The sequence below is a fragment of the Sphaeramia orbicularis genome, chromosome 11 (genome assembly GCF_902148855.1).
Source record: "Sphaeramia orbicularis chromosome 11, fSphaOr1.1, whole genome shotgun sequence".
Classification (NCBI taxonomy): domain Eukaryota; kingdom Metazoa; phylum Chordata; class Actinopteri; order Kurtiformes; family Apogonidae; genus Sphaeramia; species Sphaeramia orbicularis.
Window position 1 is genome coordinate 47,925,976 of NC_043967.1, and position 6,869 is coordinate 47,932,844.

The following is a 6,869-nucleotide window of genomic DNA, read 5'->3' on the forward strand; positions in this document are numbered from 1 at the left end:
GTTTATTTTTGTAGTAGTTGTCAAATAACTTATTGTTTTTGTGCCTAAACCTAACCAAACCTCAGTCGTTTTTACAACCTAAATGCATCTGTAAAGCAGTATTTTTCAATGTTACCAGCAGTATTTTTTTGCTCTCAAGTTTTGAGCATATTTGTTATTTTAGGAGTGACTGGATATAGACCTATGCTGTCGTTCAGGTTTGAGGACATGTTGGAAAGTGGAGTTCGGTGTTACAGAGGCTGGTGTTGTAACACCTCATTTGTGGATTTCCTGAATGCAATCTGTTCTGTTTGCATAAAATCCTACAGATGTAGAGTTTTGGAACACTTAAACTGTCTTACGCTTGACTTCTGAAGGTCAGGGTAGTGGTTTTCTTGTGCTTCCACTCTTTAAGCTAAAACCAACACAAACTCTGCTCTGACATGAGAATGAGATCCATCTGGACGTTTTACACTCAGGAGGAGAAGACGAAACAAGCACATTTCTCTGTGTTGACTCGCTGCATCTTTGACAACACCTCAAACTCGATGACTACTATCCGCTTTTCTGTGTAAACTGAACATTGATATGCTGCATATTATAGAACCTCCTAACTAGTAAATGAGTAGGCAGTTATAGTGGCCTTGATATTTCACTTTTAAAGGTTCAGTGTGTGCATTTTAATGACATCTAGTGGTTTGCTTAAGGTTTGTCTGCCCATTATCAACTCATCTGTGGTAGTTTTCCCTCCAAGGTGACTCACTACTCCCTCTAGTGGTCACATACATTCACAGTGTCAGCTTGTGGCTGTGAATAAATCCACTGACATTTTGACATAATTTTGCAGTTCTTTTTCAAACACTAAAATGATAACTAGAAAAGCATTCGGAGAGTGCAGACCTCCGCCAAGGCAGATCAGTGCCCCCCCCCGCCCCTCCGATCACCACCAAAATTTAATTATTTGTTCCTTGTGCCAGTATCGACATTTCCTGAAATTTTCATCCAAATCCATCCATAACTTTTTGAGTTATCTTGCACACGGACAGACAAACAAACAAACAAACAAACCAACGCCAGCAAAAACATAACCTCCTTGGCAGAGGTAATAAATACAAATTCAACATCTCAACACATTAACAGTCCAAGGTCTGGTATTGGGTAGCACGGTGGCGTAGCGGTTAGCATTGTTGAAGATCTGTAATTGGCCTCTGAGCGTCTTCAATGGCAGCTCACTGCTCCTAATGTATGTAAAGTGTCAATGCTAATCACTGACCTTTATCAGGCAGATTTCCATCCAAATGTATTAGTGAAGAAGAAAAAAGGTATCCCACACACTGGCCAATCAACTTGCAAAAAACTTTAATTATTAATATTAAATTTTTTTGCAAGTTGATTGGACAGTGTGTAGGATACCTTTTTTCTTCTTCACTCGTACCTCATGCTCCTAAGCACCAGCCTCCATGTCTTGCATCCAAATGTATCACAAATTGCAACCAAGTTTTCAGAATATCAGCAAAACAAAATATGCATGAATTCATCCATTCATTATATTTCGCCCAAAATCCAAATCCAACAAACTCAAGGACAGGGGTCACAAGTTGTGAATGCAACTAAAGAAACAGCACAATAACCATGAAAAAAGGGGTAGAGCGATTAAAGGGTCCTTTTAGGGGTTGTAAAAGGTGACTGAAAATAATTTGCAGTCACCCACTGAGTCTATCACAGAGACAGATAAAATGGAAAAGTCGGCTTTAAATAGTATTTTGAAATGGGAGTCACTGGTGAGGATGGATGGATGGATGGGAGTGGCCAATGGAAAGCAGAATGCGAAGAAGGGATGTTGAGGCTTGGACAGCACACAACCCACTGAGCTGGAAGTGCAATCTCCTTTTAAAGACTAGCACTGACCAATCACAGCCAGGCGAGGAGAAACATTGCAGGTGCACCCGATAACCACTTACGACCTGTGGACAAGATCCGAACCCTGAAAGAAAACAGTTGTGGGGATCTGTGCCCATAATGTATCCATCCGCTACTGTTACATGAACCAAACCACTGCTGTGGATCATAATGAGACTGTTACTGACTATTTCATATTTTGTCTAAACCTTTGTCTAACATCTCTCTGCTGCTTTTCATGGATGTTGGTATTCAATTGTGTTTTCCATCTAATATTGATTTTTTAATTTTTTTTGCCAATTCAAGCATTTGTTTCAGTTTCATTATATCCCTACACATGCAGACACAATTATTCACTGAATCGGTTTCCATTGCACTTATTTACAGGTACTTTTCATCAATACACTGTCAAAATGTTTTGGTTTTTTTTGTTTTTTTTTTTGGCAATATTTCAAGGTTTTTCCAAATTTCTTGTATTTCCACCTGAGTTTTTTATGCTGAAATTGAAAATGCAAATGAAAAAAGCCAGGTGGAAAACCGATGTAAGTGAAAATAATGCACCTTAATGCTGAATTCCACCTGTTAGAAAATAGGAAAATAAAGAGTAAGTTAATTTTTCTTCTGCTGTAGAAACATGACAGACTCTGTAAAAGGCGACCCACTCCCTCTGTGGATGTAAACAGCTGATTCCATGGTAACGGAAACACTTTGGCTCTTATTTTCAGGTAATTATACACTAATCAAATCATAACTATGCATGTGTGGCATTGGTGTGATTAGACCTCAGTAAATCCTACACACTGGACTTTTAAACCTGATGAGGTGAGTTGCAGATTCCCAGGTTTAGCTTGTTTTAACATATATTAGTCAAGACATAATCTGTTGTTATGTATTTGACAAAATGATTCCTATACGAAAAATTATGTGCAATTTATATGTAACAATGTATTGAATGTGACCAAGATTATTTATCTCTTCAGGTGTAATGTAAAATATATGAGTCTAATATATACTCAATAAAGATGTCATGTACAGCTCATGTTTAGTTTCACTTTGATGTTCTCCAAAAACACTTAACAGATTTATTTACACACCAAAAATCCTATCCTAAAACACTTTATAAAGGCACATAAAAGTGACTCAAAAGATGTGATAAAATGAAAATGATATAAATGAAAAAAGACAAGAAAAAGTTGGGACAAAAACTACATAAAAGACAAAATAGTGAAAAATGATTTAAAAAAAGACTGAAAAGACAAGACACAACAAAACATATCACATAAAAGATAAAAATGACCTACTAGATGATGACACAAAATGATATACAGTAAGAAACAAAAATAATGTAAAAGACACAACACAAAAAGACAAAAATAAAATAATAGATGCAACATGATGACAATTAAAAAATCTGACACAAAAGAAAAGTGGTGTAAAAGATAAAAATGACCTAAAAGACAAAAATCATGTAAAAGACACAAGAGGAAACACTGGAAAATATGTCATTCATGACAGAATTTTTGTAATAATGGTGGTTTCTTCTGTAGATATGCATTCATTGTAGGATAACGCAAACACTAGTTTTACAGGATATCACACTATTGTATTCCATTTTTGCAAATAGATCCTCCCAAATCCCTCCAAATCTTATACACTGGACCTTTAAATATAACAAAAAAAAAAAAAAAAGACAGAAGAACATTTTTAAGCACAATCTTTTATTTGGTTTTAGGCATGTTGGAATGTGAACAAGGCAGGACAGAAAGCAGAGTAAAGTCCAGACAGTGAATAAAACAGACAGAGACCGAGCTGTTTGAGTCACACAGTATCATCTAGTTTATATGACTGGATTTTAACAGTTACATCCTACAAAACTAACATCATTCTGTTCAGCCGTATGTGTGTTTTGTTGCGTTTTCAGGCTAACACAGATGATGTGAGTTCAGTCGTTGATGTGAAAGTGCTGATGTTGGTTTATAATTACCTTCATATTTTACTAACATTTACAACCATAGCTCTAAGGCTAAATAAATAAATAAAAATAGCTTGAAATAATAATCTCCAACCAACCACCATCTTCCTACTTGTGTACGGTGCAGCCTTACAGCTCGGTCTCTGACTGATTTTATCCACTGTGAGTCTTTTATCTGCAAACCTTTAATTTTGGCCAAAGACGGAGGAAATGCCTCAATCTGAACACATTAAAGCTTTAGGTTTCCACTTGGAGAACAGTGAAGCACTACTACTCATTAAAGCATTGTTTCTCGTTGGTACTAGCAGCCAGTTTCTACTTTCCTACAGTTTTTTTTTTCCTCTTTTTGTAGTTCTTTTTCTTCTATTTCCTGGTTCTTTGGTGCAGATTGTGAGTTTTGCTTTAACAACTTTAAAGCATTAAATTCATGGGCTCTGGAAAAACTCACATCTCATACTCAAAGACCATTAACCCTAAAAAATGTTCATGTCATTCTTACATACACGCAAAAAAGAAATCATCATAATTAATACCATCAGGTCTAATAATAATAATAACAATAATCAACATTCAAAAAAAGTGAACATTTGTTTTGGCAACTTTTTTCCTGATCACAGCAGGAAGAACGAAGGAGTCAAATGAAAAGAGAAATGAAAACAAAAGCAACAAGTCGTCGCCGTTGTAAAACCTAGTTCGACCACTACACACTTCACACTACAAAACCTACTGACGTTTTAGGTCAAATCAAATACACTTTTTTGGTATCGCGTTGGTTTTACAGCTTTCAGGTGTGTATGAAAGAAGAAGAGGAAAAGGCATTAGTTTTTATTCTGTATTGCTTTGGATAAACCTTTAACACTCATAAAGGGCTGACGGTGAACCTGGAGGACGAGAAAAGCTTGAGGCAACACACAATGCCCGATCTTATTACATCACAAATTTATCTTTTAAAGCCTATTTGTCATGGGTCAGTGAAAGCCACCTGAATTCATCACTTCCTGCATTAAATGTAAAAAAAAAAAAAATTACAATTTTAGTGAATTTTAGGCCATTATTTTAATTCTCTATCATTTACAGAATGAAAAAAATATACTGGGAATGTTAAAATGATGCTTATTTAGCTTCCGCTTGGGCAGATATACAGGGATTAATCATTAGCTAGTTAGCAATGCCAACTAATAACTAGCATTAGCTACATATGAACATAGGTTACTGACTTTAACTAACTAGTCATGGCCCAACTGCATTTTGTTAGCAATGGTTTCAAAGAAAGAAGATCACACCAGTTAGAAAATAAACTACCGGTAAATTAACTTTTAATGCCATATAGCGGTTTTGGTTAATAGCTTCTATGTTAGCACTATACTTAGCAAAGGAATAGTTAAAAGCTAAAGGTAGGTAAAAACAAAGGCAACCAATATATGGGGCAGAGATGTTATACTAAAAAAAATTTTGTGTCCTTATGTTTAAAAAAAAAAACTTAAAAATTGCTTTTAGATATTTTTTAGGACTTAATCAAATTTTCCATTGAATGCTTGGGGAAAATGTCACTATAAAAACTTGACCCCAAAATTAAAGCTGCTCATTTAAGTGAAATTTTTAATCAAACACAGCATCTCCTGTGATATAATCTTAATTCGTGTTATTTTATAGTAAATAAAACTATCATAAGGCCTTTGTCACTCTTTGCTTTCTGAACTGCTCTTTTAAAGTGGGTAGTTGAATTTTTGGTGCTGGAAGTGACCATATTTGGATAAAAAGGGCAGAGCTACTTGGTTAAAATGGTCATCAAACGCTAAGTCATCCTATGATGTTGTTAGTGGAATGTATTAATGAAGACTACTGAAGCTATTTGTCATTAAAAATGTTCATTAAATAAAGTAAAAATAGAAAAGTCTTAGACATCACAGGTTCTATTTGACCACCAGATTACTTAGTAAAGATTCCAAATATATTAGTCAAGGGGAAAAATGGTTAGTATTTTAAGAGAGAAGTTCAATGCAAGTCTATGAGTCAGATCTTTTTGGGCCAGCATCTAGTGGTCACCAGTGGTATTACACCTTTAATAAAGTTATGCAATGGCTTCGTTTTGGAGCTCAGGTCCTTTATTTCAATCAATTTGGCTTCCTGAAGTGTGAAGGTGGTCACAATTTCTCATATTTTTTTTTGTGGTTACACCATTTTAATTAATGTTTACTTTTTAGTTAAAATTGGTGAAAGTATTGTTGTTATAATGTACATTTTAACAAATCTGATGCATGCTATTACTCATCTTGTTGATTCTCATTTGACCCACATATTTCTTAATTTTGGTAACCTGGAATCAGTTACTTTAAATATCCTTTAAAAGATGTACAGTCTAAATTTAAAGTAAATTTGTGGTTCCTTCTCTAAGCTGCTGTCCTCGAGGTTCACCTGCTGTCATTCATACAGTTGGTTATTATAAAGCTCACATGTATGTCTGTGCTTTGGTTATGAAAGGTGTAAAGGTAAAGACTATGAATGTTAAAAATATGGAGGTATTTGGTCACATGTTTGTTCAAGCTAAATATTTGGCAAGAAATCAACTATGTTAAAAAAGAAGCAAGTATTCCTTATAGTATTGACATTAAAAGTTCTTCAAAATATCTGACATCTTCATTTGGTCACTCTTTTTTAAAGTTAAATGTTAGAATCAACAAAATAAAGAGTTCCTTGTCGAAGGGGTTGGTCTGGAATGACTTCCAAACTAAAAGACAAGTAAGATAGTATTTTATAAAACAAATGGTACTGAAGTCATAGAAATATTATTTGGCTTGAGTTCAGTTAAAGCACTTCACATATAGACGACCCCCTTCGAACAGGAACAATCAAAAATCGTAAGTAAATGTAGTATCTTTTTAAAGTAAAGAAAAATAAAGAAAACCATCAAAATGTTTACATCTTTGGGTATCATTCAGCTTGGTTTTCATAGAACTTTTTGGATAGGCTGAAACATGAGCCTTGTCCGTGCAGTCAGGCACGCATCACCTTAAAACTT